This window comes from Pelodiscus sinensis, chromosome 11 (genome assembly GCF_052426305.1).
Source record: "Pelodiscus sinensis isolate ZL-2025 chromosome 11, ASM5242630v1, whole genome shotgun sequence".
Lineage (NCBI taxonomy): Eukaryota > Metazoa > Chordata > Testudines > Trionychidae > Pelodiscus > Pelodiscus sinensis.
The window spans coordinates 48,860,640-48,874,177 of record NC_143062.1 but is presented as its reverse complement, the minus strand read 5'-3'; the positions used below and the strand labels follow the sequence as shown (position 1 = coordinate 48,874,177).

At 43.6% G+C, this 13,538-nt stretch overlaps 1 long non-coding RNA gene across 1 annotated transcript in view; it reads right to left on the bottom strand.

The window, feature by feature from the left end:
• LOC112546378 (uncharacterized) overlaps window positions 1-13,538 on the bottom strand; it is a 49,667-nt gene that overhangs the window by 32,910 nt on the left and 3,219 nt on the right. The window contains exon 2 of the long non-coding RNA XR_003090063.3: window positions 7,119-7,262. This is a non-coding gene — a long non-coding RNA (uncharacterized LOC112546378). The remainder of the gene's footprint in view (window positions 1-7,118; window positions 7,263-13,538) is intronic.

The window sequence follows — 13,538 nt, the reverse complement described above, 5'->3', positions numbered from 1 at the left end:
CTCCATCACTGGAGATATTTAAAAGCAGGTTAGATAGACACCGATCAGGGATCTAAATGATGCTTCGTCCTGCAGTGAGGGCAGGGAACTGGACTCGATGATCTCTCGAGGTCCCTTTCAGTTCTAGCATTCTATGATTCTATGAAAGGTCTTATATATTCAATTGGGCAATCTGAAAATGTTGTTACATCCTCCTGTTATTTTAATAGTTTAAACTGATTGCATTTGAAAGACAACTTACATTTAACCTGCCTTTCAGTGCCTTTTATTCTGGACAGAGGTTCAGAGAAACAGCCAACCACAAATAATGTAATGTAGGATTTTGCACTATAAAGCACGTATAGTGATCCACGCAAACACTAGTTTACATTATACATCCCGTGCGGCCAAAATGATCTTTCAACACACGGTAAAAACAACATCAATCCCATTCAACTCCCTGTGTTTAAACAGAATCTATACATAATGCACTTACATTTCATCTGGGCCTGCCACAAGCAGGCTGACTTAACAGATAAATCAAAGCTGATGGTAAAACTTCTACGTTACGTGATTTGTTGTTGATTGTTTATCTCGCTCGCTCTCTCATTGTAGTTTGAGGCACAGAAAGTCAGGTAAATTTAAACTCCACCTTTCAAATTGTTCAAACGCTGTTAGTTTATTAAAATATTTACTTCCGTGCTACTGCTTTGTATTTAGCCTATACAATTGAGAGCAGTTTGGCCCATATGGAAGGGTATTACGCATTAGACATCTCTTGAAGATACTGTGTCCAGAGAACAATCCCACCACCAGTCATAAGTATCTACCACATGAAAAGCCAGCTAAACAACTCTTCTAAAGAACTGACACAAGCAACTGCTTGATGCATAGAAAAGTTTTAAAGCAGTCCAGAAAGACTCCAACTTAGTCAGTTGCAATCAAGAAAACAGCTGCAAACCAAATACTGAGATGGAGCCCAGGAGGAGAAAGGCCCAACAAAGCTGAAGGAAAATACTTTATTTTTCTTGAGTAGTTTGTTTTAAACACAGAAGAAGAATGACAAGCAAAATAAAGTCAAGGAGCAAAAAAGAGCCAATCTGTAGGCCAAAAAGTTGAGAGAGACGGAGAGAGAGACAGAAAGGACTAAAGCCAATAAGCAGGGAAAGGACTAGTCCTTAGTCAAAGAAAACAAGCAGAAGAACTAAGCTAAAGTTGGAGTCATAGTGTATGTCATGGGTGCGTATGTCATGGGTTCCCAAACTTCCCAAACTGGGGGGGGCATGCCCCCCTGGGGGGGGAGTGAAGAAATTCCAGGGGGAGCACGAGGTGTCCCAGCCTCCCCCCTCCTTAAGTTTTGCTGCCCCGCTCAGTTTTTTTTTTTTTTTGCTCAACAAGTTTTGCTGCTATTTTGGGGGGGAAGGAGGCGCGTGAGGGTTTTTCAAAAAATCAAAAAGGGGGGGAATGATGCCAAAAAGTTTGGGAACCACTGGCATATGTCTACACTCTCCCCGCTCTCCCCCCCGGTCACCTCTGACAAACAGAGGCTAGGGACACCATTCCTACCTTTCCTGGCTAATAGCCATTGATGGACTCAACCTCAATGAATTTATCTAGCTCTTTCTTGAACCCTGTTAAAGACCTGGTCTTCACAACCTCCTCTGGCAAGGAGTTCCACAGGCCGTGTGCTATGTGCTATGTGCTTTTGTTTGTTTTAAACCTGTTACTTATTAATTTCATTTGGTGACCATTAGTTCTTATGTTATGGGAACAAATAAATAACTTTTCCTTGCTCACTTTTTCCACACCCGTCATGATTTTATAGATCTCTATCATATCCCCTTAATCTCCTCTTTTCTAAGATGAAAAGTCCATGTCTTTTTAATCTCTCTTCATATGGGACCCATTCCTGACCCCTAATCATTTTTGTTGCCTTCTCTGAACCTTTTCCAATGCCAATATATATTTTGAGATGAGGCACCCACATCTGTACGCAGTATTCAAGATGTGGGCATACCATAGTTTTATATAGAGGCAATAAGATGTTCTCTATCTTATTTTCTATCCCTTTTTTAATTATTCCTAACATTCTGTTTGCTTTTCTGACTGCTGCTGCACATTGAGTGGTTGTTTTCAGAGAACTATCCACAATGACTCCAAGATCTCTCTCTTGAGTAGTTGTAGCTAAATTAGTCCCCATCATATTATGTGTGTAGTTGGGATTATTTTTTCCAATGTGCATTACTTTACATTTACTAACATCAAATTTCATTTGCCATATTTTTGCCCAGTTACCTAGTTTTGTGAGCTGACACCGAAAGGTTTCGGTACAGACGGAGGTGATGCGCTTCGAGCAAGGCCATATGTTACCTAGACAGTGGGCATTTTCCTGCAGAGGCACAGATGTCCTGGGGGACCCTTACTACTTCCACGTCCCGGGACAAGCAGACAAGGGAAGGTGCCAGCCAGGTTAGGAGCCTGCAGGTGGGAGGAGAGTGACGGGCCAACCTGGCTTCCCTCTGTGCCACACTCACGCCGGGTCTGGCAGTGGCAACATCCCATGGGGAGAGGAGGGGGGGAATGTGTTGGGGAAGATGTGTGTGAGCGGCAGATGCCGCTTGCTGGGGAGGGTGTTACTGGGATTCCTTCCTCTTCCTTCCTCCCAGCAAGCTCATTCTCCGCCTTGCCATGCTTGCCCGGGAGCAGATGCTGCCCCAGGAGTGCCAGCATGAACTTGCACTGTGTCTGGCAATGCTGTGTGTGTCCATGACCCCATCCGCCTTAGTGGTGGGAAGGCATTACATCAGAGGAGTGGGAGCAAGGCAGGCCTCTCCAGAAACTCTGTGAGCAGGAGCACAAGGTTCCTTTGTGGCAGCCTCATTGCAGCTGTGTGTTCCACGTGCACAGGCTGCTATGTGATCCCCAGGTCGAAAAGGCCACGTGAGGAGCGCACAGCCCCTCGCCAACCTCCGCCTCCCCTGGCATTTGTCTACAGAAAGTAATGGAACTCACCTGATCGGCCTTCCCTGGCCTCGTCTGAGCCCTGGGTGACATCCTGGGAGCGGGGTACCAGCTCCAGGGACAGACTGACCTCCTCGCTGGCAGGCGTATTGTCAGTGCTGGCCTCCTCCTCCTTGTCCACAGTCCTGCCCTCCGAGAGGCTGATGACAGACATCTCCAGCCCAGAGTCCACAACAAGGGGTGGAGAAGGGACTGAAACCCCCCCCCCCCCCAGGATGCAGTGGAGCTGCTCGAAATATGGGCAAGAGTCGGGTACCAACCCTGAGCGGGAGGTCCACTCCCTGGCCTTTGTGTAGGCCTGCCTCAGCTCCTTGACTTTCATGTGCATCTGTTCTTCAGTGCGCATGTGGCTCTTCTGGGCCGGGCCATCGGCCATCCATCCATAAATGTCCACATTCCTGCATCTGGTGCGGTGATCCTGGACGTTGGCCTCCTCTCCAGACCTCAGTGAGATCCAGGCCAGGATGGGGCCCTCCTCTTTCACCCCCCGGCAGGGGTTTGGGAGCTGGCTGCAGCTGTGCTGGCAGCTGTAGGAGGCTCAGATGGAGCACTGGTGTCTGCCATGGCAGCAGGAATGGCAGAGCAGGGTGTTACTGTGTGGCATGGTGCTAGCAGGGCTCGTGTCATGTCACAAACTGTTTCCCCTATGGCTGCACCTTTAAGGGCTGCAGGGGAAGGGGAACTATAGAGTTCTGATGAGTGTGGACAGCGTGGCCACCAGGGCAGCTGTGAGAATCCTTGGAGGCCCCTTATTTCAAAATGACCACAGCTGTACTGTCTACACACACCCTATTTTGAAATAATGATTTAAAATAGGCATTATTCCTTGTGAAATGAGGGTTACAGATTTTGGAATAAGAAGCCCGTTATTTCAAAATTATTTCCAAATAACAGTTTTGCTGTATAGATGCTCTCCTTATTTTGAAATAATGTAAGTTAGTTTGCTGCAGTGTAGAAATGCCCAAAGAGAATAAGGCTGAAAAATCAAGCCTACGATGAATGAATGAATAAAAAAGAAGCATATTGTAGGATAACAGACAACCAGGAGAATAATTATCATAGCAAGCAGAGGGGTTCAGGGAGTCCTCTCTGTCAAAATGTCTGGTTAGACCGCACTGGGCTTTTCAAGTGTTTTTAAAGCTAAAGGAGCAGCACTGAAAGCATTATCTGTAGGATTAAATACACTTGGAAGTTGTGCAGATTAGCTTTAATAAAACACTAAAGCCACACTTGTCTTGCTTTGCCCCTGCTCCTACCTACAATACAACATGACAATTCTCCGTCCTACAATGTGCATTTTTGCTGTATTCTATCACTCTATGTTACTTATTTAGTCCTATAAATGGGCATATTGATGGACAAATGATTAAGCTATAGTCTTTCTCCTGCAGAGCTTACAGTCTACAGGCAGACTTAAAAGGAAGAGACGAGGACAAATACAGGGGGCAATTCATGAAGAGAATTAGGTGTCTAATTCCCTTTGAACTAATACTGGGACATACTAGAAATGAGATGCTGTGGGCTTGGTTTTTGCTCTTTGTCTCAATCAAGAAAAGGCTCTGGATCTAAGTGTCTCAAGATGGGCATCTCCAACTAAAAGACACTTTTTAAAATGCTGGCATAAATGATTTGGCCCAGGCTAAGCAGCCAGCAACAAAGGTAAGAATGGAACCCAGGTTTTCTAACTCCCCTGCTCAAACCATTAGACTATCTCAGAAAGACAAGTTATTTCTACTGAATTGCTGAGTACATAAAGTGTGTTTAAAGAAGGGGTAAAACTACTTGAAAGGGCTTAGAAATGCTTAGATTCATAATCTGCTGTGGCAGAATCTAGGAGTCTAGAATTCAATGAAGCTAAACTGACAAATTTATTATTGGCATAAGTCTGAGAAATCTATTAGAGAAAATACAATAGAAGGCACATTTCTGTGAAGCTTTAATGAGAACTCAAATAATTCAACAAAAAACTAAGTTTGGTAAGGGGAAAAGTCATGTATTAAACTTTTCTAAGAAGATTGACTTACCTCTCTTTAAAAAGTGGCATTTTTGGTAAAAAATGAAAAACTAAACTCCCATAAGACCAACCTAATTAAAAGACTTATTGGAGGCTGACTGTTTTGGGGGTTTTTTTGTTTTGTTTTGTTTGGTTGGTTGGTTTTTGCATGTTCATTTACTCATTATCCATAAATGTGTTATTACAATATAAGAAACTCTGTTGTTTCTGTAATTTCTCTCAGTGATTGAAGAAATTCCTACTGAAAACATTCAAAAACTAAACTGGCAAACTAAAATAAGAGCATTCCTGGTCAGGACTAAAGATAAGAACTAGACGTGGGGACTGGAATAGTTGGGGAATTCTGCTTAGAACTGGATTGCAACAAAGTGTGAAAATGTTGTTTTTTCCAGATCCACTTACAATAAAAGTCAAGCTATTAACATTGGACAGCAGAACAGCCATATTTGCATATTTTAAAAAAATATCAAGTACTTTCTATTTCTGTAAGTGTGTCATAATTCCATAATGATTCAATGATACTCTTACTCGTGTCAGGTATAATCCTATTCTATATGAATAGAGTAGTACCTTACCCATCATGCATATTAAAATATACCCTTAATATAGCAATTTAAAGTGTATATGAGCACATTGGGGTTCTAATACAAAAAAAGACCAATGCATCAGTAAAGTTTGTGGGCAATTATAATTAATGGGTCTCTGCTACTTATCTCATTCACGTGGCCACTCTTGCAGGGTGCAATGAAACTAACGACCTGCAGGCATATAAAGTAAGCAGTATTTAGCAGCCCAAGCTGGTAAGATGAGCATTGTTTCCAAGAGGCATGCTAAATATCACCACCATCCCACATGCTTCAAAATATGAACAGAAAATGGAGAATCTCCAAGTATTTGTTTGTATTATGTTTCCTATGATCAGGTTAGGGGAAACAGGCAACAGGAGTTGTTTGAAATAAATCTGTAATTTGCAATCCTAACATGCTGAGAAGTGATTAAATCCAAGCTAATTACTGTAAATACTTTCCATAATTACTTGTAAAACATTTTACTACCTGTACATCTGTTAAATTCAACTGAGGCCTATAGATTTTTAGTTTTCTTTTAAAGGCAACGCCTAATGTTATTACTCAAGGGTTGGTTGGAGTCCTCAAAACAGAGGTAGCTACTTCAGAGAAATAAAAGATAGAAAATACTGCTAGGCTACATATTACATCCCCTTGACAACAGACAATGGGCCTTACAGCAGAATGTCTCATGCATTGTCCAATCTAGTTTATATTTCACAGCCACTTGCACCAACACTCTTGGGAGACTATTACACAGCATAAAAAATTTCACAGTCAAAGATCTTCCTAATGTTCAGCCTGAATTTTTCTTTATTAATATAATCTCTCCTTGAAAATAAATGCCAAGGATTCTTAACCTTGAATGTAATGTGATGTGAACCATCTCAACATGCAGATTAAGTGCCAGGTTAGGTGAAAAGCAAGGGGCAGATGTAAGGAGTCAGTTCTTGCACCTTCAAGCTGTGTCTACACTGGCGCAGTCTTGTGCAAAAGCGGCCGTTCTTGCACAAAAACTTGCTGCCTGTCTACACTGGCTGCGTGTTCTTGCGCAAGTAAACTGACATTCTAATGTATAAAATCAGGGCTTCTTGCGCAAGAACTCTGACGCTCCCGCTCAGGAATAAGCCCTGTTGTGCAAGAGCTCTTCCAGAAGAGGCCAGTGTAGACAGGCAACATGAATTTCTTGCGCAAGAAAGCCCTATGGTTAAAATGGCCATCGGAGCTTTCTTGCGCAAGAGAGCGTCTACACCAGCATGGATGCTCTTGCGCAAAAGCACATCTCTTGCGCAAAAGCACATGCCAGTGTAGATGCTCTCTTCTGGAAGAGTTTTTGCAGAAGAACTCTTCTGCAAAAGAGTTTTTGCATGAGAACGTGCCAGTGTAGACGTAGCCTCAGTGTTTGTTTCCTCATTACAGGCATACTCCACTCCTGCACTTGAAGCACTCCTGCATTCTTTGTATCCCTAGCCCTTATGGTAAATTAGAGCAGCCTGCTGCATATTATTGGTCAGATAATGCAATATCATACATCTAACCTTGGGCAAGCCTTTGTGCAGGTTGTTGAACTGCTATGGAACTTCATCCACTCCAACAGATGTTGGGGAAAACTGACAGAATCCAAGATGATGGCTGCAAGCTGGTGTGATGGGATTCCATGGTTCCGTCAATGTCCGACAGGCCTGATATATTTTAAAAGTGACAGCTCTTTAGAAATGCATATGGACAGATAGATTTTTGGCAGCCAATAAGATATTAAAAACTACTATAGCAACAGAAATGAACAATCCCAAAGGGGCAAAAAAGTAAGGAAAAAGAAAAACTACCAATGAAAGAGATACTTAAGATATTTATTAATATTTAAAGCAGATTTTAAACTGGGTTTTTATATAGCACATTTTATAGTGATTTTCCCTTTGCAAACCTCTTAATGAAATCTAAATGCATAAAAAAATTATTTTTGAAAACTGACGATATAAATTGTTACTGATAAATAAAAGCTCATAAAACTGTACTATATTTCACTAAAAGTTAGTAAAAATGACAAAATAAAATACTAGCTATATAAACTGACACAGGCGTGTACTATTATTATAACAAAAACATATCTTGCAATTATGGGCCTATACTATTTATTTCATTTGTTTGTAATTACATTGTATACATGTTTGTTTAGTAATATCAATCCAAAACATCATTTTGAGACTATAATTAACTGCATGCTACCACAGAATATTTTACTATTTTTGTATTACAATTATTTTAAACAGCTGTGCCCTTGTTAGTTGTGTTTAAGTGCCATCTAGTGTTAAACCTAACCAATTTCTCTCTGAATGGTCCCCTTCTCAACCTAAGATTTTTACATTGAGAAAAAATTAAGTGGAGAGACAACCTGTGGCCAATGTGCTCACATTTCGATGCCTAAAATTAAACCCCTTTTTCCATATGTAAGCACTTTAGTGGGGACTGGATCATAGTACCTAAGGACTCAATCCTGCAAACTACAATGACACTATCATATCAATAAACACTACAGGTAGCGGTGGCTCGCTGGGCAGTAAATACTGATTTAGTTACTTGGCACTAATGTATAGATAAATGCCTAACTTTTAAGTACCCAAATTTTAAAAAATTAATCTATTACTTTAATCAAACACCAGGATTTTTTAATTTAAACAAGTATTCACATAACACAAAGGTAAATCAGTTGGTTGAGGTTCAGTGTATCCAACAAATGAACACACTTTGACACACAGTTGACACACTTTCATATTTTCATCAGATCCATTCACATAAAGTAAGTATCAAATTGTGGTAAAGTAATAGCAATTCAACTTGGCATATATAGTGTCAGCTTTGCTTGTGTGAAACCAGGTGCCTCTACAGAAAAATCCCATTCCCACAATTTGCACCCCTGTTGGCAATCTCATCTGAGGGCATGTCTAGACTGTGGTGCTATTTCGGGATACCTCTGGTATCCCGAAATAGCTATTCCGCATATTTTGAACCAGCCCTTTATTTCAAAATAGATTTTGGAAATAACAGGCTCACTATTCCGATGTCCCCGTAACCCTCGTTCCACGAGGGTTAAGGCACATTTCAGAATAGCAGCTTATTTTGAAATTTGGCGCTGTGTATTGCATAAAGAGGTGGGCTACCCAACTACCAAAATCTGAAATGGAACCCCGATCCTAACCCGCACCTTAACTTTAAGAACTGAGACATAGGCTATGTCTAGACTTCTGGCTTCTTGCGCAAGAAGCTTTTATTTGAAGAGATCTTCTGCAAAAATTTCTTGCACAAGAGCGTGTCCACACTGCAAAAGTGATGTGCTTTTGCGAAAGAGAGCGTCCAGACTGCATGGATGCTCTCTCAAAAGTAAGCTCTGATTGCTATGCACAGAATGGCTACCAGGGCACCTGTGCTTTTTCCTCTTTCCTCTTTTTGTGCAAAAAAACCCCTCTTCCCTCTCCCCACACAGCTTTTTGCAAAAGAGCTCTTTTGCAAAAAGGCATTCTTCCTCATAGAATGAGGAATACCTATACCGGAAAAACCCCTCTGTTCTTTCGATTTTTTTGCACAAAAACACGCTTGAGGTGTGGACGCTCTGCGAGTTTTTTTCAGTAAAACGGACGTTTTTCTGAAAAAACTCTGTAGTGTAGACATAGCTATACTGATGGGTGCAGAAGCTAGCAGTGTTGCTGACCTTGCATGGAGGGTTTAATTTTCAGGACTGTCCAAATGGTACCTCCTATAAACACTAAATTCACTTGGGGAAAACATATGTATAGATGAATAGAAGACAATCTTTCTGCAAAAATAGAACCTGGTGACAACTTTTAAAACTTTTCATTGTTTGTCGATGTGATTCCATGAAGCATAATTGAACACTTAAATGAAAGACAACATAGGCAAAAGAATCTTACATATCTAGGTATGGTTCTTAAGCAGGTGCATAACTTTAAGTAAGTGTAGTCACTCATATGCTTAAAATTAGGTGCTTCATTTGCTGAATTGGGGCCTTAAAGAACATTTTGAGCTATGTGTGGGAGCCTCATTGACTTCAGTGATGCTTTTTGCAGGTGGAAGGAACTGCCCATTCAAAATAGTTTACGGATTTGGGTCTTCTATTTTTTACTAACATTTTTTTTCTCTCATTATAATAAACAGCCTCACAGTTTAAAGCTTGCATTCTTGACAAGCTTAGATATTGGATAAATTGTCCCTTAATTCACAAAGAGCATTTTAATAGCAAAAGTCCAATTTAAGTAAAAAAAAAAATGTTAAATGTGAAAGTAAATTCCCATCTGCTATAAACAAATATATTTTCAACTACAAAGCAATAATTAGGACATTACTATTTTCATCTTGTTTCTGCTGCTGTTACACTGAAGCACTGGATAACATAAGAAAATAGCATTCATTCATTTAAATTCTTGTTTGCATTCTTTCTATAAATGGCATATTTATTCTGATTTTATTAGAAGACATTCTGCGCTTTTTTAAATCAAAGCTCTTTTGTCAGCATTGTTTCTGAAATTCATTGAACAAAACAGCAAAGAAGGATCCCTGCCACCTAAAGAAGAGAACTGGTATTGCTGTAAGCAGATAAAGATGCAGATTTTGTAGGGTCTCATCCAGCTCTCTCACTGAATTTAGTGAGAGTTTTGCCATTGATTTAATGAGAACTGATCAGGCCCTTCCTCCTCCCTCAAATGTTGTAAAAAGGTCTTCATCTAATTCCATACTGCAAGTGACAGCAATGAATAAAAGAGAGATAAAACTAAGATCTAACTATTCTTCCAGAATGTTGTAATAGAGTTGGGCAAATTAACAACTGCTTTAAAGAACTACTTAATTACTTAAATGAAGAGAACAGAATTTGAATGAACAGAACAGAAAAGAAACAGAGACCAAAGCAGAAATAAGAAAAAAAACGTATGCATTAAGAAAGGCTTGTGATGAGATAGCTTAAAGACGGGGTTCAGAAAACATGCAAAGAAGATACTGAGAAAACAAGCTGGTTCAATTGTGCAGACCAACTGTGGAAATCACTTGCAGCTGAAAATATGTATAAATATAATAGTCAATGGATTAGATCTTGTTGCTTTTATTACGTCCATGAAATAAAACAAAATGTGCATGAAAAGAAATGTGGGATAACCTGCATAAAAGGCTTTGACCCATCCCCAAGGCCCTCCTCCAACTCATTTCAGCTCTCATCCCTCTCTCTCCCCATCGTCACTCACTAGGGATGTTAAAATTAGATTAATCAACTAATCGAATAGTCGATGGAATTTCAATCAACTATTCGATTAGTCGATAAGGGCGCTTTCGCTTTGAAATGTAGCAAGAGCCCCACCCAGCTGTTGCTACATTTCAAAGGTGGAAGTGCCACTGGAGCTCTGCCTTTGAAATGAGCCCGAGGCCAAAGGGTCCTTGCTAGACCCATGATCCACATAGTGTTTCAGTCTTTGAAATGCACAAGAGCCCCTGCTGGGGTTCTTCTGAATTTCAAAGACTGAAACGCCACTGCTGCGCCCCTGCCCCCTTCCATGGAGCTGAAGCTGGAGGGAGCCCAGCACCCTCTCCTCTGCCCCCCCCCCTTGATGCTTCTTTGTGATAGAGATAGCGGGGGGGAAGCAACTAGTCGACTAGTGTGTCGACTATCTGATAATAACCGACCAGTCGATTAGTCACTCACATCCCTATCACTTGCTCATTTTCACAGGGCTAGCTCAATGATGTTAGGCTGTGGAAGGGGGTTAGGGTTCTGGAGTAGAGCCAGAAATGAACAGTTCAGGGTACAGGAGGGGACTCTTGGCTGTGGCAATGGGATGGGATGTGAGAGGGGTGCGGGCTCCAACAGATGGGTGCAGGTTCTGGGGGTGGGGGCCAGGGGCTCAGAGTATGGGAGGGAGTGCAGGGTTTGGAATTCAGAAGGGGGCTCCGGGCTGGGGGGAGGGTGAAACTGAGAGGCTCAGAGTATGAGAGGAGTTTCCAGACTGGGTTGGGTGCAAGGAGTGGGGTAGGGCTCTGACTGGAGATGTAAAATCTGGAGTGGGGCTGGAGGATTTGAGGTGCAGGAAGATTCTCCAAGCTGGAATCAAAGGGTTTGGAGTAGGGATCATAGAACGCTAGAACTGGAAGGGATGTCCAGAGGTCATCCAGTCCAGTTCCCTGCCCTCACGGCAGGGCCAAGCACTGTCTACATCAGCATTTCTTAAACTGTGTTCTGCAGCACACCGGTGTGCCGCGAGGCAGTCCGAGGTGTGCTGCAGAGATATGGTGACCATACATCCCTTTCTTTCCGGGACAGTCACGGATTTAAAGACATCCAGCGCTAGCATGGCGCAGCAGCAACTCCCCGCCTCCACCCAGCACCTAAGCGGCTCCCTTGGTGCTTTGCACAGGCACCCAGGGCCGCTGACAGTGACATGCACTATCCAGAACTCTGAGCTCCCATGCAGTACGCGCTGCTGTCCGGCAAGCCCCCACCATCGCGTGGCCCTTCTCTCCAGTTGCAGGACTGCCTCCGCCGTGCGCAACCGCCAGCCCAGTCACACCTCCTCCTCCATACACTGGCGGCTGCCACCGCTGCCAGAGAAGAAGGGGCACTGGTCGAAGCCAGTGAGCCGCTCTTGGGAGCTTCCACTGGTGTCCTGGCAGAGACCATGTAGAGCCCGCTGGAGCACTGCAGAGCGGGGTACATTTGGGCTCTGCCAGTGTGCTCTGTGCATGGCCCTTTCTCCCCCTGCCCCTTCCCACCCCGCTGGGGGAGCAGAAGTGCACAGAGCTGCTTTCTCTGCTGTGCTCTGCAAGCCAGATCTGGGAGAGTGGGGACTTTCTCCTCTCCCCCCCCCCCCCACCCCAGCGCTCCTCCTAATAGGAGCAAAAGCTGGTGTGGGGACTGGAATGCAGCACTAACATTAGCACCGTGGGCGGCCCAGCTCCAGGCCTGGCAAGCAGTCCTGCCTTGGAAACGTCTGGGGCCAGGGCTGTGGGGACTTCGTAGGCCCGACCACAGACTCCAGCCCCACAAACTGGAAGGCAAAAGGTAGGGGAGGGGCTCAGAGAGAATTAGGGAGAAGAGGGTGGGAGAGGAAGGGACTTGTGCTGAGGGGAGGGGGGCAGGGCAGGAGAAGAAAGGGGAAGGCACCAAGGGACAGGGTGGCTAATGGAGACAATGAGGAAAAGGGCAGGAGGGAGGGAGGTGTCAGTGCGGGTGGGAGGGTGGAGGGGACAAGGTGATGCTGGGAGAGGAGAGAGGAAGGGCATGGGGGGCAAGAGGAAGCAAGGGGAAGGGGAGATGCTGGGAGGAGGGTTGAAGGGGGGTGGGCATGAGGAAGGTGGGGATGCAGCAAGTCGTGTGAGGGCACAGACGGGCATGAGAGGAACTGGGGCAGAGGTTTGTGAGGAGATGGGCATCAGGGAGAAAGAGGGCAAGGGGTAGGGGCAGTGAGGGAAGGAGGAAGTACCAGGAGGGTGCAGGAGTAAGGGAAGGTGCAGATGCCAGGGGATTCTGGGGGTGAAGCAGAAGGGCAGACACCTGCAGGGGAGAGACCAGCACCAGAGAAGAGAGAGTTCGGGGGTTGGGGGCAAACTCATCCCTTGTGGTTAGGAGGATGGTGGGGTTATGTCTGTCCTTAAAAGGGGCAAGCTTCTTTTTTTTTTCTCTCAACAAAAATCCTTGGTGTTCCCCATAAAAAAAATTATTGTTTGGTGTTCCTCGGTCTTAAAAAGTTTGAGAAACACTGGTCTAGATCATCCCTGATAGATGACTATCCAACCTGCTCTTTAATATCTCCAGTGATGGAGATTCCATAATCTCGCCGGACAATTTATTTCAGTGTTTAACCACCCTGACAGTTAGGAAGGTTTTCCTAATGTCCAACTTAAATCTCCCTTGCTGCAATTTAAGCCCATTGCTTCTTGTCCTACCATCATAGGCCAAGAAG